At 39.2% G+C, this 23,751-nt stretch overlaps 1 long non-coding RNA gene across 1 annotated transcript; it reads left to right on the top strand.

Moving 5' to 3' along the window:
- Nucleotides 1-2,428: 2,428 nt before the first annotated feature.
- On the top strand, nt 2,429-23,330 carry LOC119864876. The gene is made up of 3 exons (XR_005375353.1): nt 2,429-2,526; nt 18,143-18,206; nt 23,207-23,330. It is a non-coding gene; the product is annotated as an uncharacterized LOC119864876 (long non-coding RNA).
- The last annotated feature ends 421 nt before the right edge of the window (nt 23,331-23,751 follow it).

The following is a 23,751-nucleotide window of genomic DNA, read 5'->3' as shown; positions in this document are numbered from 1 at the left end:
AGTTCTCCTAATGTATTCCTCTAGCATCTATTACATTTGACTGCCTTGTCTGCTCTGCATCAATAGCAACTGCACACAAATCATTTTGAAGTAGAGGGCACAGAACGAAATATTTCATTAATGTGGGCTGCTTCTGACAACACTGGCAAGTTCTCTCCATTCGGAGTTGGAAGATACGGACTCACATGCCAGCGTTGCCATTAATATCTTGAGTTATAAAAGCAACACTCGAGTTTTTGGGAAGCTCAGTTTCTGTAGAAGTAAAATGGGAATTGCAACAATGCCTGGTTAGTATCTTTAAGCCAGGCCAAAAATGCATTCTGTTAAAGATTATATAGTTATTTGAAAGTATATTTCCTGGGGGGGGGGGGGGTGATCATTAGCTTAAGATTGCCATTTCAATAATTCCTATTGTCTGGAACAGATCTATGATTCTTAGATGCTAGTGGTTCCACAGGACTTTAGGGCCAAAATCTCACCCTCAAGGCAGATAGTATCTTGACTCATATTTATTTGTTCCTTGAGGACAAATAGGGTTGACTATGAACATGGCGTTTGCTGGTTCACCATTCTAGTTATTTCTTCCTTAGAGGCTCTTTTATTGACATGTTTCGATATTTTATTTTGTCTAGGCATTTTGATTTCTCTCTTTTTTTTCTTGCTGTGCATTCTGAGACGAGACAGGTCTTAAACATGAAAATTCTTGTATCATTGCTCCAGCCTCCTTGAAGATGCACAACAATAACTAGATTTTAAATTTATTCATCAATGAGTATGTAACTACACCACAGCAAGTTTATTTTCTATTAAGGGATTGGCAGTTGATAATATGTTTTAGAGTTTGTTTCCTCAAAGAATTTACTCTAAAATGTGCAAACATTTGGCATGCAATGCTGCAGTATTATTTATTGTGGCTGACTGTCCTTTTTTTTTTTTTTTTTTTTTTTTTTTGCTATCATACTTCATTTTGTGTTTATCTCTGATAGATGTCTTCTTGTCTTTACATGTGATAGATACTTTCTCCAATATAATCAGTCTTTCAAAAGATGCTCTTTCTCATATTTATTTCTGTTAGAAATAGAACTCTACCCCAGAATAGTTGGTATATTTGATTTTAATTGCTAGTGTTCTATATGTTTTGTTGCAATCACAGATGGAAGGAACTTTGAAAAGTCATTTAATCAGTTGCTCTGCCTTTAGGCAAAAAGGAGCAAAACAGAATCATTTACAGGATCTATTTAAAAAGATCTGCAGAAAGACAATTCCACTTTCTTTTTGGGCAATCACTTCTTAAAGATAAAATCCCAACCCTTTTCCTTTCATAAAATTAAGAATGCTCATTGCATTGCATTTATTATCATAACCGAGGTTTAGCTGCCACCTAGTTCTATGTTTTAGATGCTTTCTTAAAGTTTCCTTTGATTTCTGTATTTTTCCTTTTTTTTTTTTTTTTTTTTTTTTAAATCTTCCATTTAAGTTCCATGCCTGGCATGGAATCCAGCTATAGGGCTTGAACTCAAGACCCTGAGATCAAGACCTGAGCTGAGATCAAGAACTGGACACTAACCAACTGAGCCACCAGAAGCCCTTGATTTCTGTATTTTATTGGCTTTTATGCTGTAATGATTTGAAAAATGTCAGTCCAATGTTTAATTATACCTGTGATTAGTTTTGTAGGCTTGAAATAAAAATCAATTTGTGACTTTCTCCTAAGAACTATGTGAACTTTATCACATTTTTACTTTCTTTGTTCTCTCCTAGAATGTATTCTTGTTTGGCTTTTGTTAATTTGATCTGGGATTATAAATCAGTTTATTATCAGACTCTCATGATTGCTTACCATCCTATGGATTCAGCAAACTCCAAATTTCCTCCACCGCTACCCAGTGCCTATTAAATTTACTCTCACTGAAATCGGTGGTTATGCTTTAAAATCCAGAACCATGGAATTCTCAAAATGTGAACTTCTTGAATTTTTTTTTTTTTTCAACAGTGTCATTGTGAACACTACTTGACATTCTTTATTCTTGAGGACCACAGGTCTGGATGGCCCTACAGATGCGTGTTTTTTTTTTTTTCCTCCCTTTCCTTCACTGTAACTATTTACAGAGAGGCAGTGCACCTCTGGGGACTCTGCTTGATACATCCCTATGAGAGGAATGTTTCTCCCCCTGGCTGGTGGGACCAAGAACTATGCCTAGCCATGTGCGACCTCCCTAGACTGCTCTGCCTGATATGGTTTGGTAATTTTTTCCTCTAGTCTTGGGTATTTTCCTCAAATGTGTGTGATGATAACTACTTAGCTAGAGTATTAGGGGGCTCCCTTTGCAGATCTCTCTGCAGAGGTCTCTCTGTAGCTCTCTCCTCTCCATTCCCTGCCTTGAAAATTCTTCCCACTGTGATCTCTTTGAATTCTGAACTCCGCCTTCTCAACTCAAGGAGACTGCTGAACTCTGTTTGGGTACACCTTCCCTATGCTAGAGTTTGGAAGCACTTTCTGGGCAGTAAGATCATCATCCCCAGGCAGTAGGTTATCATAGGGTTTGCTTCCTTGGTTTCTCCTTTTTCAGGGATCCATGCCCTGCTTCTACTTCTGACTGCCAATCTAGACATCTTTATTAGGTTAGCTTAAAGAATCCTCAAATAAAAAGGCTCTGAGCTTATTTCTCTCAGGCTGATGTTGATCTGACTTTCTTAGTTCAATAAAAACACTACTATATTTGGCCTTTTTATCTGCAAAACTTCACTTCTCATATTCAGTTAATTATAAATTCAGGTAGTCTCTCAGAAACAACTTATTAAATTTTGTAATGTGTCAAATATTCTTCTAGGGATTGGAGATGTCCACTGAACACAACAAATTCCTGATCTCTGATTTACCTTCTTAGAGGGGAGGCAGACCATGATGAACACAAATTGTGTAAAATATTTATAGGTGATATGTGCTATAAAGTAAGGCAGGAAAGGGGGTAAGAGGGTGTGGGAATGTTAATTTTAGATAGTATGATGAAGATACTTTTCATTAAAGATACTTTTCATTAAAGAGATGACATTTGAGCAAAGATTTGAAAGAGGCAGGGGAGGAAGCCATGAGGATATTTAAGGGAAGATTCTGGTATAAAGAAGAGCAGGAACAAAATCCTTCAGATGGGAGAACATCTGGAGTATTCCAAGAGCAGCAGGGAAACCAGTGAGGTTGAAGGTAGTGGGAGTTAGATGTGGTCAGGGAAGTCTTCGAGACTATTGTTCAAGGGCTTGTAGCTATTATAAGTTCTTTGATCCTGACTCTGAATAAGTTGGGGAGCCTGTGGATCTTTTGAGCTAAGGAGTGACATCGTCTAAGTCATGTCTTGGAAGGATTGCTTTGACTACTATATTGAGACTAGACTGAAGGCAGTCAATAGTGGAAACAGACCATTGAGGAAATTGTTGTAAAAATCCAGGTGAGAGGGGCACCTGGGTGGCTCAGTGGTTGAGCATCTGCCTTTGGCTCAGGTGGTGATCACAGGGTCCTGGGATCGAGTCCTGCATCAGGCTCCCTGCATGGAGCCTGCTTCTGCCTATGTCTCTGCCTCTCTCTCTGTGTCTCTCATGAATAAATAAATAAAATCTTAAAAAAAAAATCCAGGTGAGGGATGATGGTAGCTCAGGCTAGGATAATATTCAGCAAATTGACTAGAATTAGTTTTCTGGAATAGTTTAAAAGTAGATCTGACAGTGTTTCCTTGGATATGGATATGAGAAGACAGAGTCAAGGATCATTCTAAGGTTTATGTTTTAAACAATTTAAGGAATAGAATTGTGATTAACTGAGATTGGGGAAAACCATGTATAGAGAAGGTGTAAAGTAGAAGATGAGAAGCTGGGATGCCTGGGTGGCTCAGTGGTTGAGTGCCTGCTTTTGGCTCAGGGAGTGATCCTGGAGTCCCGGGGTCAGGTCCCGCATCAGGCCCTTCACAGGGAGCCTGCATCTCCCTCTGCCTGTGTCTCTGCCTCTCTCTCTGTGTCTCTCATGAATAAATAAATAAAGTCTTTTTAAAAAAAAGATGAGAAGCTTGTTTGGGGGCATGTTAAGTCAGAGATATATCCAAGTGGATATGTATAGAAGGAAATGGAAAATCTAAAAATGTAATTCAAGGGGAGATCTGATCTAGAGACGAATTTAAGAGTCAGCAACATTTGGCAAAATACAATGTCATGAGGCCTGTAGGGATGGAGAGTAGCTAGAAGAGAGATGAAACCCTGATACTTAGTCTTGGAAACCAAATGTTGGGAGGCCAGGAAGAAGAAAACAAACCACTTCAGGCTGCTGTGGAGATCAGAGAGAAGCATTTGTAATGATACTGATAGGTTAAATAAGATGTGGACTGAGAATTGGCCATGTCCAGGCAAAAGCAGCCTGTTAATAGCTTTTCCTTGGATCCTCTCCTTTTCATCCCCCTCTCAGTATCCTTTCTTCAAACTTGCATGGTAGCTCACCTAGAATTCTATGTAAAAATTCCAAGTAGGTCCTTTATGTTGACCCACCAGCATGCATACGTGAATCTCACATTGTTCCATATGTATGTATCTATATTTTACATTCTAATATTGATATGTGTATTTCACATTGTAATATAGATATCATATATATATTTATTTATTTATTTGACGTTTCTCAATAATGCTCCCATCACATATTTCAATGACACTGTCTTTTCCCTACCCCTCCATCAGATTTAGAATTCCTTGAGGTGAAGTAGTAGGTTCTCTCACTGTATGTTTAGGGCATGAATAGAAGAATGAAGAAATACTCTTTGTACCTCAGCCATCATTAATTCTCTGACACCAGTGCCACTCTTGTTCATTTAACCCTTGATAGTTATTTATTCTCATTTCATATGACTCTGTTTTGTCAGATGATACTTAATGTAAAGGTTAATTAGTATCTCCTCTGAGAATCTTAATCTCTTATTGTTCTAAGCATCATTTTTTCCTTACAAGGATCCCATGAGGTAATATGATTTTCATCTCCTATTTTTCCAGGCAAGGAATTTAAGGCTCAGGGAGGTTAAATGAATTGTATAAGGTCACACGGGGCTAGTGAATAGTAAAGTCATGATTTAAGCATAATCATATTAACCTACATTTGAAAACACCCTGGATAGGGTACTCCTTGAAACTACTGGCCATGTCCTACATTTTTTTTTAATGTACCCCTATAGTCTCCTTTCCATCCCCAGCATAAGAAATGTAAATGTCTAAGGATGATTTTGTGGGATGGCCAAGGCTGTTCTGAGGAGAACCAGATCATAGAGAGTCTAGCTTCTTTTACCTAGTCACTGCCCAACATATGGAAAAATTGGCAAAAATCCCAGCATGAGCAGAATCAATCTCTAGAAAATCTGTCATGCGGGAAAGGTACATGCTGTGTGTGAGAAAAATGTAAACGCCACTCAAACTGAAAAGAGCTTTGTTTGGGAGGAAAACTTTGCAACCAAAAAATTTTTTTTTTCTGAAAATATCTTCAAATTCAGGATTTAAAAAGATTTTTAAAATTTTTAAAAATTGGGGCCCCTTTGTGGCTCAGGTCATGATTCCAGGGTGCTGGGAATGAGTCCTGCGTCAGGCTCCCTGCAGGGTGCCTGCTTCTCCCTCTGCCTATGTCTCTCATGAAAAAAAAACATAAAATCTTAAAATTTTTTAAATTGTTTTTATGCTGTGAGCTTCTTGAAGAAATTCCTCGACCAATATATGTGAAGCACTGTGCAAACACTTGTATACATTTGTTCCTTTAAACCTGTGTTTATGAAGTAGCTGTGGTGAGCTAGAACCTTTCCTAGGTACTTGGGATACATGAGTGAGTAAAACAGACACAATTTCTGGCCCCGTGGAAAGGGAAGTAATTGATAAGGAATGCATGGACTATAAACATAATAAATTGCAAAAATGTCATCTTAAAAGATGGTAAATGCTATGGAGAAAAATAAATAGGTTTAAGGGAAGTGGGAACCAGTAGTGATAGAGTGAGGGAAAGGGTAGGTGTGATTTTCTGATCATTGTTCATGTCCTTCAAAGGTGACATTTGAGCAAAACTTAGAGCTGAGAGTGTTATGTGCATACAGGAGGGTGGAGCAGGGGAGGCTCCACCAGCACCAATGTGGCTCAATGGTGTGTGGTATGTAGTAAACATTTAATACATGATGATGATGGTGATGATGATGATGAAGCACAGTTGGGAGAAAGACAGGGGTGTTTCTTCAGTATTGAGTCTTAAATAATTTATATGAAAATTGGTCGAGCTAAAGAAGTGCTACTCTGTTTCAGCTCCACATCTGCCTTTTTATGAGTGCGAGTGGGTCTAGGGCTCAGGATGGGGGTCCCAGAAAGGGATTTCTGTGGGATTGCTGCTTAGTGCTTGTCTCAATTCTGTCCCAGCGGTTGCCAGTGTTACCGTTTGGTGATGTTCTGGACTCTACAAAGTAAAACAAATGAACAACAATCAATCACAGGTGAGATACAGAGCTCCTCTGAAAAACACAGAAGTGACAAGAGGTTTATCAAAGGTCTCACAGAAGCATGAGTTCAGACAGAAAGTGAATTTAGTAATATCCAGAATTTATTTAAGGAGCACTGAGTCTATGTTAGTCCCTGTGCTGGGCTGTAGAGTTATGGAGACAATAAAATAAGGTTGTCCTCAAGGAACTCATCATCTCTTAGGGGAGATGAGCGCGTAAACAAACAGTTACAGCTGGGAGGCTGTGATTGAGCTCTGAGCAGGTACATGTTGGGCACAGAGTAGGTTTGGTTTATTTGGCTTCCTGGTGGCAGTGTTTGGAGGAGGGGGACATTGAGGTTACCCCTGTAACCTTCAGGCACTCCTCCCTTTCTGATAGTTTTAGTTTCAGGAAAGGGAATTCGAGTTAGAAATTAAAAAAGTAAAATATATCTGACACATTAAGGCTTTTCAGAATTCTTGACACTTCAAGAAACTCCTGGCCTCAATATCTAGACTGGGGCAAGTCTTTTCAACTTACAGCTTGACTCAATGTATTTGGAAAATGCGACAACAGCCAACCCAGTTTCTGTGGTTAATGAAGGAATCAGCCTCTTAGAACTGGGATCCTGTTTGAGGGAATCACTCAGCCTTCTTATGTTGCACGCTCATCTCCCAGAGAAAGCAGCCATCTCTCAGCGTTACAGGAAAGGGGGCATCTCAGAGGTCCAGCTCAGCTTTGAGTATTTTATTCAAAATTCAGTAATTGATTTCACAAACATTTTTTGAAGTTTTACTATTGTCTAAGTATAGTGTTGGGTGGCCAGGAGAGAATTCTTATCTGGGAGGGGCTGTTATAGCATGACCCTAAGCTCAACAGTTTGATTCTTGCCTGCCTCATGTTTCACCTGAATTAAGGCTTCTTTACTCCAGGAATTAAAAAAAAAAAAAAAAAAAGGGTTGAGTCTTAGGAGTACATATAAACTGGAAGCTGTATTTTTCTTACGTGGCAACCAATCAACATATCCTTTGAATTGGGGATCCTGGCAACCTTGGGTTGTAAATTAATGAGAAAATGCCCTCTTTTTAATTTAGAGTCTTGAACAGGTTTACTTTTTTTCTTTTTCTTTTTTTTTTTTTGGTTTTGTCCTACCTACTGAAGATTCTGTTTTGGGAAAGCATTCTTTATACATAATCATTTTCCCCAAGGAAATCTGTGGATTTGTGACACAGCTAAAATGTAGTTACTCTAGTTTGTGCCTGTAAGAGCTAACATTACTTAAGCTAAAGTTCTGAGGGTTACAGTTTGACATGGCCATAGTTCTGAGAGGAGCTGTACTGCTAATATGCTGCTTTTATTGAAGGTTATCCTTATATCCTTATGTTGACTTTACATTTTGTTAAATTGTGTAGGTAATAATGCCAGTGGTCGTCTGTGGCTTCAAGAATGAAGTCTTTTTTCATGTAAAAAATATTGTACATTACTGTATTATAATTAATGAAAGGAGGTCGCTATGGATACAGCACCACTTTGAAATGAGAATCTTATTCATCCTGTGTTTTTCAGACATGTGTGAGAGACACTGATGTTGGCTACGATGGTGGTTAATACACAGAGGAAAGATCGTGAGGCCTCTTGAAATAACTCTGCAGCTTCCTTGCAACCCTTGGGCTTCAGGCTGAGAGCTGCAGCACCATAGCCACACTGCTTCCCAGCTTTGTTTTCTTTATTTTTGGAGCTTTTATTTTAAACGATTTTATTTATTTATTCATGAGAGACACAGAGAGAGAGGCAGAAACACAGGCAGAGGGAGGAGAAGCAGGCTCCATGCAGGGGCCCGATGTGGGACTCGATCCCAGAACTTTGGGATCATGCCCTGAGCTGAAGGCAGACGCTCAACTGCTGAGCCACCCAGGCATCCCTCTTTTTGAGCTTTTTAACAAACAACAGGAAATGCTACTAAGAGCTGCAAATTCTGTGCCAAGGAAAGCATGCTTAGCCATTAGAGGAAATAAAAAAAAATCGTATAAAGGAAGAAATGCAACATGACCATTTTGGTATAAGCAAAGCAGTAACTATTTAATGGCCAGTAAATTTAATTGTGGAGACTTTTTTCTTTAATAGCAGTAAATGTGATTATACTTTCGTTCTGTGTTTCCGTGGCCAGCTGTGAAAAGCCATTTGTCACTGCCTCGCTGTCTGAGTCACCTGTTCGACTCTTGCTGTCAGAGGCACTGCTAACCAGCCCGCATGCTTGACTGACCCCAGTGAAGTTCTTATAGGTCACCTTCTCAATAATTTCTGAAGAAGACAAAACACGAAGCTTATTCAAGCTTTGAGTGCTTCGGGTTTACTATTTTAGAAGGTAGATACCTGGCTTAATGTAGTCTCAAATAATATGAAGTCTTACCTGACTATGTAGATGTTTTGTTTTGTTTTTTGTTTATTTTTTATTCTTTTTTTTGGTTTGTTTTTTTTTTTTTTTTAATCATGCTGGAGTGTGGGTGACCTCAAGGCAGCAGAATTGGCTAAGTATTAGTTCCTATTCCCATGCTTAAGAACCCAGAGTGAGAATTTTTTCTTAGTTGAGAGATTAGGTTTTGTTTCATCCTGGGTTATGTATGGTGGGTAACTATTCACGTCTCTTAGTCTGAAGGAGTTTGCTGGGGTCTTTGCTGAGAGCTGAGTTTCCTTGGGGAAGGGGGATTGCTTCCAGTGAATATTGAGAAGTACAGAGGGGAAAGGATGCCAAAGACCAGGGAGCCGGAAAGCAAGGGGTAGACATAGCTAGTAACTACCAGGCATGTGACATTTCTATGTATATTGCTTTACTACTGCCAGAACCACTTAGGTGTATCTCTAGACATAATGGATCTTTCTTCTTCTTCTTCTTTCTTCTTTCTTCTTTCTTCTTTCTTCTTTCTTCTTTCTTCTTTCTTCTTTCTTCTTTCTTCTTTCTTCTTTCTTCTTTCTCTTTCTTCTTCTTCTTCTTCTCTTCTTCTTCTTCTTCTTCTTCTTCTTTTTTGGAGGAAGCAACAGGAATGTGATAATTACAGACTTAAGTTGGAGTACTACCTCTGCCACTTGATACACGTGTGGGAACTAATGTTATTTCATGGGAGCATCAGTATTTGAGGAGGGATATGGCCATCACTTTCTGAGAATGATACTTCTAAGTGTAGCAAGGTAGAATTTTCTGTTGTCCTCCTCCCCCCTCCCCTCTTTTTATTCTTCTTTATCCCTGGAAGACAAAAGCCTTTTTAGTTGGGAGATTATGTTATTAGAAGCATTCACTCTAAGCAAGATAAGATTTTACTGCTTTGAAGATGTTTTACTTTGAAGATTTCCTAAGAGCTGAGCTTGCCAGGGCATGGAGTATGGTAATTAAAGGAGTGGATTTTTATGTCAGATTACCTGAGTTTGGATCCTGGCTTTATCACCTTCTAGTTGTGAGGCTTTGGGGTCAGTGAGTGTGTCTAGACCTCACTTACTGTAGAATGGAGATAGTAGCATGTCTGTGTTCTTGATTGAGCCTGTGGCCCTCTGAAGCTGGAGCCTGGGAAGAGAGTTGACAGGTATAAAAGATGAGAGAAAGACGAAAGAGGGAGGGCCTCTAGATGGCCAACGTGGCTGACACAATGGGAATATGAAGAAATGTATATACTATCTTCTGGAGTCTGTGTGACCACGACTGGGCATCTGTTTGGAGGTAATCTGGGTTAATATGTACAGTGCTGGTTGAGTGCGAGTGGAGAGAGAGCCTGTCTCCTACCATTACTCTGTGGTGATGTGTTTTTGAAGTTCTTTGAGCACAGAAATACCCTTCCATGTGTCTGTACTGTCCATTCTCTCTCCCAAGCACATTTTTCCATGAACTCTGTAAACTAACTTTTCTTTTTTCCCCCTCCTTCACATCTTGCTCAAATGTCCCTAGTCTCTTTCAGAGCACTTCCTCTGAATAATTGTGTTAGGGTAAAAACTAAGTGAGTTGATGTAATAATGAAATTTCAAAATAGAGTATTCTCTCCCAGGTAGCAGTCCAGGTCTGTGGGGCTTGTTGGCTCTCTGAGGTCACACAGGAAGCTGGCTACCTTCCTTCTTCTTTCTCTGCCATCTCAAGGGCACCATCCTTGCCTGCTTTCTAAGCAACTCTAAGCAACTGAGATAGAAGTTGCACATGTCACTTGCATTCCCATCTCACTGGCAAGATCTGAATCATGTAACCACACCCATCTGCAAGGGAGGCTGGGAGATAAAATCTCCAGCCAGGTAGCCTCAAGTGTCCCTCTTCCACAGCAAAGAACATTCTTACACTGCCAGAAGCAGGAACTTTATCTGGAACCTTATTTCCCCATTGTCCCAGGAATTCTGCTTTATTGGGCTTCTATATTATCTGGATTCATGTTCTATTTTAATAATGACAGCAATGTTTTGGGTCAGCCTTTCAAGAATACTCATTGACACACCAAAGCTCCAACTCAAGTTACTTGCATATCTTCAAATTGGAAATCTGGTCGGCTCTTACAAAATCCAGGAAGCCACTCATGTGTCTTTGTCTTCTAGATTCCTGGCTCCTTAGTTAATCATATCTATAACTCAGGAGTGCAATTCTACTGCCTCTATGCTAACTGCTCTGCTTGCCCTTCTGCACCCACACATAGAAGAGAATGCACAGTTGTTTTTTTTTTTTTTTTTCTTAAGCTGCTGTTTCCAGCAGCCTTTACAAACTGATCTGAGTTGGCTATTTGCCATCTGCCTCTAGCAACATTAGCTTTTGGTGACTTCCCACCAACAGTATGTCTTTTTGGACAGGAAGATGTTCTGTTCATTTGGAAGGATTCCAACATCAGGAGTCCTAAGCCTATCTTCATTTTTGCAGTGTTTGAAGTCAGTTTCAGTTACCCTAACAACTCACACTCAAACATATTACAAATAATTCCATTAATTCTGGCTCAGCACCTTATATATTACCTGGCATAGAACAGGAATGCAATCAATATTTGTTAGAAGAATGAATATATGAATAAACTTTATAGACCTATTCTTTTCAGTAATTTTTTTGAGAAGCGTTATCCATATTTTACAATTTCATTGGCCACAGCAATAAGAGAGCTAAATAGCAGTCACTTGTATAATAAAGTAGCCTGGAAAAAAAATCACTAAACAACATTCAAGGCTATTTGGAACCACTGGCCTTGCCTTCTTTTTTTTTTTTTTTTTTTTTTTTTTTTTTTTTTTTGGCCTTGCCTTCTAAGCAGCAAGGTAAACAGTTTTCTTCACAGTGGGACACTGTACTTTCTCTGTTTCTCAGCTTCTCTAATTCATTAAAACTAAAATAAAAAAAAAGTAAATATCTCCCAAGAGCATCCTAAGGTTCTTGATATTTTGTGTGTTTCTTTGTCCAGAGTACCAGTTAATTTCATATCATGATTTGACTGTTCCTTCAAATATAGGGACTTTTGTTAGATTTTGAATGGACTTTAATATTTTGTCTGTTTTTGTATGGAAACAATTAGCCCACTTGTGTCTGGTTTTGAAATAAAACTAGAAGCAATGTATGCAAATATAAAGGCTATCTGACTCTCAGATTCAGAAAGAAATTACTGAGCACCTGTTAGGGGTCACACACAAGTTACACATTGTCAGATACTCTCATAAAAGCTTTCTGGTCTAATTATGTCAACAACAACCTCAGTGCCTCTCCTCTTCTATAAATTATTCAATTTTTGGATAACTTCTGCCGAATTTACCTTTTTTTTTTGGTGCAGCATGAATCTGTTTAAAAATGGACATACTTATAATTTTAGCAATTCCTTAATGCTTGCTCTAGAATTGTCTGGTTCTATTCCATGAAAAGCAGGAGTTGTTTCCTCCCTATCATTTATTGCTTAGGGCCTGACACAGGGCATTGACTCAAAATGTGTCTGCTAAAACAATGAATGAATGAGTGACACAAAAAACCCACAACCGGTCACATCTTATACTTCATGGTTTCTTTTTATTCTACCAAATTTGAGGGAGTACCATGTGCTCCCTTATGCCATCTGTTAGGACTTTACCCTACTAAAATAAGTTTGACAGTGCAGAAAAGAGCTAACAGCAGGACAACTACATAAGCTAACAACTTAGCCTTGCATAGTTGCTTGGGTGCTGCTAGAAAATGTAAGACTCCTGGATGAGAGACAAAGTGCTCTTATTCACTATAAAATCAGTACAAGAGTATCAGCATAGCTGAACTGGTTTCACAATCCCTAAATTCCACATGTAACAAAGGCTCCTGAAGGTGGACCCTTCAGGCTCAGTGGAGTGCACCACAAAAAAGAAGCGCTGAGATGAGGGAATCTGCTACTTTTATAGCAAACAGCAAGCATGTTCTCAGACAGAGGAAGAGCACATCACAGCATAGGTCCACATAGTGCATTCTTCACTTTTCAGAATTGCCAACTTCACAAAAAATCCTGAAAAGTAACACAATGGCACTTTCACAGAGTGAAAGAATGATCATGCCTCTGTAACTTTGGCCCATGCAGCAAGACATGTAGGGAGTGCAAGATGTCCATGGCAGATTGAATCCAACACCAAGAAGCAGGGAGATTATTTCATGTGACACAGTTACTTTGCAGAGAAGACTGAAGCTGAAAGGTGAAATGACTTGTTCAAGGTTATATCTGTGATGTTTCCAGGATAGAAACCCATTTCTTTAGACGTAAACACTTGCCACGACCCGATCCTTGCCCTTTGATTGAGTTGATCCTTGAATAACACGGGTTTGAACTGCATGGATCCACCTGTAGTTGGATTTTCTTTTTTAAAAAGATTTTATTTATTTATTCATGAGAGACACACACAGAGAGTCAGAGACATAGGCAGAGGAAGGAGCAGGCCCCCCATGGGGATCCTGAAGTGGGACTTGATCCCAGGACCCCAGGATAACACCCTGAGCCAAAGGCAGACACTCAACTACTGAGCCACCTGGGCATCACCGGATTTTTTTTTTTTTTTAAGATTCATGTATTAATTTGAGAGATAGACAGAGACAGAGAACATATGCATGCATGTGCCAGGAGAGGGAAAGAATCTTTAAATAGACTCCCTGTTGAGAGTGGTGCCTGATGCAGGGTTTAGTTTCCTAAACCATGAGATCATGTCCTGTGCCAAAACCAAGAGTCAGACACTTAACTGACTGAGCCACCCAGGTGTTCCCTATACATAGATTAAAAAAAAATACAGTACAGTATCGTAAATGTATTTCTTCTTAAGTTTTCTTAACATTTTTTCTCTAGCTTAGTTTATTTCATATTTATATGAAATATGTGTTAACTGTTTATGTTATCAGTAAGGCTTGTGGTCAAGTAGGCTATTAGTACTTTTGAGTCAAAAGTTATACGTGGCTTTTCAACTGCATGGAGGGTTGGCACCCCTAACCCCCATATTGTTCAAGAGTCAACTGTGTTAATTTTATTATTTAGATTCCTTATAGCTGTACCACAATTTTCAACTTCTGAACAAGATTTCCTTACTTGTTTCTTTGTATGATATCCATAAAAGCTTGTGTAAGCCCCCCTGGTGCGATACATCACAAAGCATGTTGTGTTGGACACTGGGGCAGCAAAAAAAGGCCTATGGAAAATCATTTAGTCCTTAAATATGTAAGTAAGCAATACATACACTCTCCTATAGCCAGAGATTCACAGTATAGGGAGAATAAAGTTTAAGAGCACAGGTTCTGAAGTCAGAGAGGTATGGGTTCAAGATCTGCTCAATGGATCTATGACCCTGAACACCGAGTTGCAATTTTATAAGCCTTAGTTTCATCCCCAGAAAAATGTAGATGATAATATCTATTTTACAAATTTGATGAAATGATTAAATGAGGTAACATATTTGACATGCTTGGCACATTGTCTGATAGAACTTAATATGGTTCGCTAGGTAGCCATAATTCATGCAAAATAAAGGCTCTGAGAAATCCTGCATTAGAGAAACCCACCAAACATTAAATCAGTTTCTCAAATGTTTAGATCACAGAACAGTAAATTTAATTATCGCGTTATTCATTTAACATTGCATATGTCTGTTAATCTGAAAGACTCATTTAAGGAAAATTTACTGGAGAAGCAGAAGGGCTCCGCCTCATTTAGAGGTGGTTAGAACAAGCAATTTCAAACTCTATTATCAACTGTACAAACTCTTTATAGAGCTAAATTTCATGAATAACTCCCTTAATACCCCTGCATTGCTCTATAAACAAGAAAGTTTGGCTTCAGTGATGTTCTTTAACTTGGGTCAGGTTTCTTGGCAGTTTCTGAGATGTGTTAAAACAGCACTGCTTATTGATTTAAGTGTATTCCACCAAAGACATTGATTGCATTCCGCCACCACAGGGGAAATTCTTCTGACAGCAGGTTCACTGAATCTTTATTCTGAGGGCATGCGGTTGATAATATGAACAAACATACCACTCCAGAATGTTAAATAGTCTTCCTAGACGCAGGTAAACATAGGTGGAACTCAGCAGTCAGGCATATCTGCCTTCCATGAGAAAAGAGCTCTCCAGGCTTAGGTTGGTCCAGATTCCTGCATGGAATTGAATAAATATTGTGGGTCCTGAGCTCCCCAGCTTTTTGGCAGAACCTTTCTGTTTAGAAATCTTTTAGTGGAAAGGTCAAACACACAAGAAAGCTTTTGTTAGTACTTCTGAGACCCTGCCCTTTACTGCCGGGATGTACTAGCTTAGAAGAGCTAATTACACATCCTTCTTTCCAACTCTGTGTTCAAGGATGTCTTGTTGAAGGCTTGAAATAGGCCTTCGTGGAGTTTTTACACCACAGGACTCAGCAAATGCTGTAAATCAGAGCTCCTGCCACCTCCAGAGCCAATTTATCAGCACACCGCCACCTTAACTCCCTCAAATGTGTTTGGGTGCTTTTATAATACTTTTACCACCATATCACAGTGGCATCACATTAGTTGTTTGTCTCGCCTACTAGTCTCAAGGGCAAAAACTGTATTTTAATTTCCCCCATATGTTTAGCACGTTGGTAGGCATCAGTAGAAGTGCTTGAATCTATAAACAAATTAATGATTCTGTGAACCAGTTACTTATATGTTTGAGTTTGCTATGAGAAATGGAAAGAATTGCATAGATTCATGCTGTATGTTGTTAAACAAACCGATCAGCTCAGTTATAGTATTTATTCTTGGATTACATTACAGTGTCCAGAGCTACTCCAAGGACAATTAATGTGTATCTTTATATCCAGAGCAGGACTCACTTGATTGCTATGGTATCACCTTGTGTGGCCATTTGGTGGAAGGAAGTTAGAACTAAGTCTAATTGCTTTTCTAGGCTACTAAATGTTCCCCTTCCCTCAGGATCTGGACAGAAATGCTTCCTCCTCAGAAGGAAATTGAGGTTATAGCTTTTGACAGAATCACAAATTGTTCATTAGGGTAATATCCTATGTCTGTACAGTTTCAATCAGGATGACTTGTTGAGGACTTTGTCATCAAGAATCACTGTTCTTAACGTTGAAAGAGGGTGCTGTTGACATTTACTATGACTAGGAACTGGCATTTTAAAGTTAGAACTGAGGAACAGCTGGGTGGCTCAGTGGTTGAGCATCTGCCTTTGGCTCAGGGCGTGACCTCTGGGTCCTGGGATCAAATCTTGCATCGGGCTCCCTACAGGAAGCCTGCTTCTCCCTCTGCCTATGTCTCTGCCTCTCTCTCTGTATCTGTCATGAATGAATGAATGAATGAATGAATGAATAAATAAATAAATAAAGTCAGAACTGAACACAGAAACCATTGCTTTACACATAATAATATTCTATTATTGATTTAAAAAATGAAGGCCCAGAGAAAGAAAATGACTTATTCAATTGTAACAAGAGGATAGATGAGTGACTTTATGACCTTATGGTTCATGATCCTTTACATGTCAAGGCCAGTGGTTTTGGCTTTCTGTGATTGGTATTCAGAAAAAGCTCAATTAATTTTGATAACTTATTCTGGTATCAGTGAAAAAGTTTTATTTTAAGTAATAAAAAGCAATCTTTTCTTCTATCCTTACTATGGTGCCAGGCCTATGCTAAGTGGTTTACACATATTATTAAAAAAGCACAAAACTATAAGGAGGAATAATTACCCTATTTTACCAATGAGAAAATGGAGACGTAGAGTAATTGAATTGAATGTCCATGATCACATGGATACTGAAAGGCAGACTGGTGCTTGCATCCAAGTATGTCTCCCACCAAAGGCAAAGCTGTTAGCCAATATAGTATATGGCCTTCCATTTCACCACAGGTCAAAGAATGGCAAATTACATCTATGTATGTACATATACATGTATGTATATGTGTATATGTATAATATGTGCATATATCTTATTACATGTATCTTCATATTAGAAAAAGGTGACGTTCACGATCAAATATCAGTAACATTTGAAAGGGGTTCTTTTGGAAGCTATCATTTTCTTCCAGTCTAGAATTTCTCTTCTTTTGATATGTTGAATATCCTGAGAGTGTACATAGTATGTATTTGGAGGAGACATAGGCAATAAGAGAAGCTATAATGTCACTAGGATTAAAGTTGAACTAAAGCTGATGTTCTAGATCTTTCTCTGTGTGAACTTTGGCTTTGTTACAGGAGATATAAACCAATTTAGTGTGCAGAGTGAGAGCAGGGCTTTATGGAGTCAGACCTAAGTTCAAATCCTAGCTTTGATCTTTATTTCCTGTGTGACCTTAAGCAAATTATTTAACTTCTCTGATTCACTGTTTCTTCATTTACAACATGGCAACAGTAGTATCTACTTCACAGTCCCAGGTACAGACAAGATGGGATACTTTATATGAAATCCCAAATAAGTTTGTGTTAATTTAAATAGAAGTTCTATGATAACACACAATTTAAATATATTACAAACTTACCTAAGCCTCACCTCTTAAAAAACCACATTTAACTTTTAGGGTGGTGGTGAAGTATATTCTTAGAACACATGAAGATAACTTTAAAATTTTCTCTTTTCATTGCTGATACCCTCAAAACTTTCTACCTAAGAAATAGCTGTTCTCCAAAATTTTACTGATTTCTTACTCCCTTAATATCAAGGAATAATCTCTCCATGACCAGCCCACAATGTTGGTAATTCCCCTCTTTCCACACTGTTTTTTTTTTTTTTTTTTCCTCTCCTGAGAGACTCTTGTCAGGAAGAAGCATCTTTTTTAGTAGAAGAATTCTTTGTTACTCTTCTTTCTTCCCCACCTCCATGTATTTGTCCAGATCCTTCTCATAACAAAGCTGATGATTTGTATCAGCATAAAAAAGCAAAAGAGCAGAGTCGGGAAGAGCATAGACTCCGGAACTACTTAATTCAAAATTTCTCAACTTAATTTCTAGCCCTGTCAGTTATGAGCTATGCCTATTTCTTACTCTGTAAAATGATAATAGTAGTACCTACCTTATAGGTGATAGTAAAGATTCATTTACGCAAAGTGGTTGAGACCCATACTTGGTGTTAAGACTTTTTTTTTTTTTTAAGACTTTTCTAATATCATGGGGCAATGTGGAATGTAGAGAGACTAGATGTGATATGTTTCTTACATATAAATTGCCAAGGAGACAGATTGATCTTTTGTTCTGATTCTCTCCCACAGGCATAGTGTTTCAGCTGTCTGTCCAACAATGTGGCAGTCTTAGATCCTTTCCTCCTTCACTCCAGTAAGTTGTTTTACCTCTGGAATGAATCCTGAGGCCATTAGTAGTAACTATCTGTCCTATGAAAGAGAATACAGGAAAATGCTCAGACCACTTCAAATCAGATATTGCCAAGCTCTGCAATCATATCATAAGAATAATAGAAATGTATAGTTTAGCTCTCTGAAAAGTTACTCAACTCATTCATTCATTCATTCATTCAACATAAATTTATTGAGTACCTCCCATGAGTCAGGCACTAAAGTTTCCCCATTATATACAAGCAGAGGACAATTTCTAAGATCCATTTATGTTCTTGATGGCTACTATATAGATGGTAAAGCTAGAGTGCCAATGTGTCCTGGCGAGCCTTGACACTCTGGATTTCTGCCTGCTTTCCTCCCTAAAAAGTGTCTGGGATGTCCGGGATTGGATAGTAAATTATATAGCTGCCTTAGTGTAGTTGTAAAATGTGTAGGCTACGGAACCATATTGCCAAGTTAATATCCTGGCTCTGACATTTCCTATCAGTGCAAACTCTGTTCCTTTGTTGTATCATCTCTAAAATGGGTTGGTGTTAAATCTATACTCATGGTTGTGTAAGGATTAACTTATTAATATCCATAAAATACCTAAAAGAGTATCTGGACTACCATAGATATCTTAATAAATATGAACTATCATTATTGTCTATTTTTCTATTTTCTCTTACTTGAGTAGTTTTTGGAATAAGCACCTAGAAACTTCTTATGCATTCTGCTGAGTTGACATTTGGTAATAGGAATGTCAGGGTTGATCAGAGGCCCCCAAGTTATAATGTAGGAAGATGTCAATTAACATATGCCATCATCACTTCATTGCATGCAATGTGTTAGCATTTATGTTTTTCTCCTACCAACCTCTGAGGAACACGCATCATTGTTTGTAGATGAAGAGTGGGGCTCAGGGAAGTTAAAAATTCATCTAGTGTAATTCAATGCAATCCCTATCAAAATAGCAACATTAGTTTTCACAGAGCCAAAACAATCCTAAAATGTGTATGGAACCACAAAAGATCTTGAATAACCAAAGCAATTTTGAAGAAAAGAAAAGCAAAGCTGGAGGCATCAAAATTCTGGACTTCAAGTTATATTATAAAGCTGTAGTGATCAAAACAGCATGGTGCTGGCACAAAAATAGACACATAGATCAAGGGAAGAGAATAGAAAACCTGGAAATAAACCCATAATTATATGGTCAATTAATCTTTGACAAAGCAGGAGAGAATATCCAATGGGAAAAAAAGACCTGAGACCAGGGAAACAAAAGCAGAAAAAATTATTAGGATTACATAAAAATAGTGAAGTGCATAGTGAAGGAAACTAAAAGACAATTTGCTGAATGGGAGAAGGTATTTGCAAATAACATATCTCATAAAGGGTTAGTATCCAAAATAGATAAAGAATTGATACAACTGAACACCTAAAAAAAAAACAAAAACAAATAATCCAATTAAAAAATGAGCAGAAGATATGGACAGACATTTCTCAAAAGATGACATCCAGATGGCCAACAGTCACATGAAAAGATGCTCAACATCACTCATCATCAGGGAAATGCAAATCAAAACTACAATGAGATGTCATATCACACTTATCAAAATGGCTAAAATCAACAACACAAGAAACAACAGTTGGGAAAGGATGTGGAGAAAAAGGAACTCTCGTGCACTGGTGGTAATGCAAACTGGGGCAGCCACTCTGGAAAACAGCATAGAGGTTCCTCAGAAAGTTAAAAATAGAACCCAGAGAACTACTCTCAGATTCAGCAATTGCAGTACTGGGTATTTACCAGAAAATACAAAAACACTAATTCAAAAAGATACATGCACCCTGACGTTATAGCAGCATTATTTACAATAGCCAAGATATGGAAGCAGTCCAGGTGTCCATTGATTGATGAATGGATAAAAAAATCTCTGTGTGTGTATGCACAATAGAATAGAGCTCAGCCATAAAATAATGAAATCTTGCCATTTGCAATGACATGATGGAGGTAAAGAGTACATTGCTAAGTGAAGTAAGTCAGAGAAAGACAAATACCATATGATGTCAGTCATATGAAGGATTTAAGAAAACAAATGAGCAAAGAGGAAAAAAGAGACAAAACAAGAAATGGACTCTTGACTATAGAGCACAAACTGACGGTTACTAGAGAGGAGGTGGGCGGGGGTGGGTGGGTGAAACTGGTGATGGGCATGAAGGTGAGCACTGTGATGCACACCAGTTGATTAAAATAAAAACAAACAAAAATCATCCAGTGTAGCAAAGCAGAGTGAAGATTGGATCCATGATCCAAACCATCACATTCCATGCCCCTTGGAAGCCAACTTGAGAGGCCAGACTGTGCTTAGTTCTTCTTAGGAGCCAGCCAGTTATTCATTTGACTTAACTTACCCCCATTGACATAATGAGATGAGCACTGGGTGTTATATGCTGCCAAATTGAATTTAAAAAAGAATAAAGGAGAAAAAAAAGCCCTTACCTCCATTCAAACATATTTATACCTTCAATCTATATCGTTAACTGGGGCAAGAGGAGAGAAATACATTCTTTACATCTGCCATCCACCACGCACAGTGGGAAGAGGCCTATTTAATTGGCCCTAAACTTTTCCCTCCTATTCTAAGGGGTTTTCTTGTTCTTTCCTGTCAGAAATTGGTGAACCAGTCGGGATTTTGCTTTTACAAGGTGGTCATGATGTTTGAGTTTCCGGAGCATGTCCTCTCTCTACCTTCCCTTTTCTCTACTGGAGAGCCATAACCTTTTCCTTCTGTGCTCATATGTCAGTCCCAGCCTCTCTACCCCAAACATGTCCATGTTGAAAGTATAAAGGTTGTAGTGTATAAAGTACAAGACTGAATAGAAGCACTTTATGCTTTGTATTTGAAAGGTTATGTACATGAGAGTATGAAAAGGTTACACTGTATATACTCCAGCTGAGACTCACAAAAGCGCCCTTCTTTTGCTGTGACTCTTTAAACTATAGCTTTCACGAATAAAGCTGTTATTTTCTTTGGAGTCAAGCAGATCTGGGGTGAAATCTTGGCTCCACCATTTCCTTACTATGTGTCTTTCTGCAAGTCATTCCACACCTTGGGCCCTGGTTTCCCCATCTGGACCCCCACCCAAGGGGCATCTCTGTCTTGTACTTGTGAAACATAGTTTAAATCCACTTTATAGCCATGCTCTCATTGGTACCTCTTAGCAGCCTACAGCCATTGGGCAGCTTGGAGCAGAGCTGGACACCCACTCAGAGCTTCTGCTTCCATGTCTAGAAGCAGCTGGTCCAAAGAATATGGGTTTTACAACAAGGCTAATCTCTGTTTGGAAGTCACTTCTAGCATTTTTAGCTCTTTGCAGTTCCTCCAAGACTCAGCTCCTTACTGTAAAATCCCCATGCAAATATTCACACTTGGGAGTTGTGGGAAACCAAATAATGGCCCCTCAAAGATGTCTACATGTTAGTTCTCAGAACCTGTGAATGTGTTACCTTTTCTCGCAGGTGTGATTGAGTTAAGGATCTTGAGTTGGGAATATCATCCTAGATTACTCTGGTAGGCCTAATGAAATCACAGGAGTCCTTGTAATAGAGTGGTAGGAGGGTCAGGGAAGGAGACAGGACCATGGAAGCAGAGGTTGGAGGGAGGCAAGGAGAGAGGCTTGAGCCAAGGAATGGAGGTGCCCCTGGAACCCAGAGAAGGAAAGGAAGTGCCTCCTAAAGGAACACAGCTCTGCTGGCACCTTAACTTTAGAACCTCTGGTTTCCAGAACTGTAGCATCATAAATCTGGATCTTTTTAAAGATTTTTATTTATTTATTTACTTACTTACTTACTTATTTATTTATTTATTTATTTATTTATTTATTTATTTATTTATTTAAGACAGAGGCAGAGACACAGGCAGAGGGAGAAGCAGACTCCCTGTGGGAAGCCTGGAATCACACCCTGAGCCAAAGGCAGGTGCTCAACCACTGAGCCACCCAAGCATGCCAAATGTAGGCAATTTTTAAAGCATCCGCATACAAGCTGGTCTGCAGTGCCTCCCCAGCAAAGAGAGGGTGTTATTACTGTTATTCCCACTATACCACATTGCTTCTAAAACTGTCTGTAAAGGACTCATATGGAAGTGGTTGCAGGCCCTGCCGCAGCTTTCTTCTCCTGATCACAAAATAGACTCCGGCACCGTGGGCCCTGGCCCTCTTGACCCCAGGATCAGAAGGACCAGCCCTGCCCCTGCTCTGCGGGGGCCCAGCCAGGACGGAGAACACAGGGAAAGGGGCATGTCCTCAGGCTGTGCTGTTGAATCATACTTGCGTTCCTGCCCTGGCATCCTTCTGCCTTTGGAAACCACAAATTGCCCAGCCGAATCCTAGTGACAGAATGATGGAGCGGGGCTGGGGCCTGCAGCTGGGCTAAGTCAATAAAGGTGATAATGAACACTAAGCAGAATTTGAAGAATGACTGGAAAGATTGCTGCTGTTGAGATTTCTGGCAGCCATCTGCTGCAGAACCAGGCTGAGGTGGGTGGTTTCACACGGTGGAGCTCTCTGAGACAAATGATGGTGGCAATGATGAGCATTTGTATTTGTGCCGCTTCCGTGAGCATTTTGACATATATTATTTAGTTTTATTTTTAGAAAAACCCCGTGAAGTAGGTGTCATTTCACAGATGAGAAAAAACAAACCAACACACCCAGAAGGGGCTTATCTCATGGCCTGCTCTCCTGGCCTAGTTGTGGCTTCAGAAACACAGTAAGAAGGGAACTAAGGACAAACTTGGGTAACCTCCGTCAGCATGCTTGGCACAGGACTGGGAGGTCGGGGTGGAGGGTTTCCCCAGCACCTCACCAGGAGAGAGGCCTACATGTGGCTTTGGCTCTACTCCTGAGAGCCCCTGGCCAGCAGCTGTACTCATTTGAAATTGTTCTACCTCGTGAATATTAGAGACTGACATCCAACTCTACATCTTTAACCTCCTCTAGGTGCTGAGCTTGCTCTTGCTGGATCTATCCTAAAGTCCTCTGCACGGCGCAGCAGTGACTGCTCTAAACCGTATAGTTTACCATGCATGAGCTTGCCCCGGCAGCATTCTCAGCTTCTAGGACTGTGCTCTGCAGAGTGGGTACGTGATCTATATTTCTGGAATGGTTAGTTGGTCTGGAGGAAAAAGATTCCTGTGAGACTCGGTTTTCTATTCATGACCCTGTATGCTTATGGAGAAACATTTTCACATCAATTCACTGGTTGTTGTTGCTGTTGTTAAGTCCTGATTTGTAAGTTTTATTTCATAGTTACATAAGAAACCTGAATTATTAATCAGCCTCATGATACAGCCACAATGTTAGCATGTAAGAAGGAAGTCCTAGCATCCAGGTGAGAAAACAGGCTTAGAAGGGTGAGTTGAAGGTCATACAGGGATTGTTGGTGGAATCAGGGAATCATAATGCATATATCTGATACAAAAAGCACTACAGTAGTTCATATACACATGTATTATTATATTTAACCCTCAACAAACCTATCAGAT

Source organism: Canis lupus, chromosome 21 (genome assembly GCF_011100685.1).
Source record: "Canis lupus familiaris isolate Mischka breed German Shepherd chromosome 21, alternate assembly UU_Cfam_GSD_1.0, whole genome shotgun sequence".
In the NCBI taxonomy this organism is placed as follows: domain Eukaryota; kingdom Metazoa; phylum Chordata; class Mammalia; order Carnivora; family Canidae; genus Canis; species Canis lupus.
Note: the sequence above shows the minus strand (reverse complement) of the source record. Positions and strands in the feature narration are given on the sequence as shown.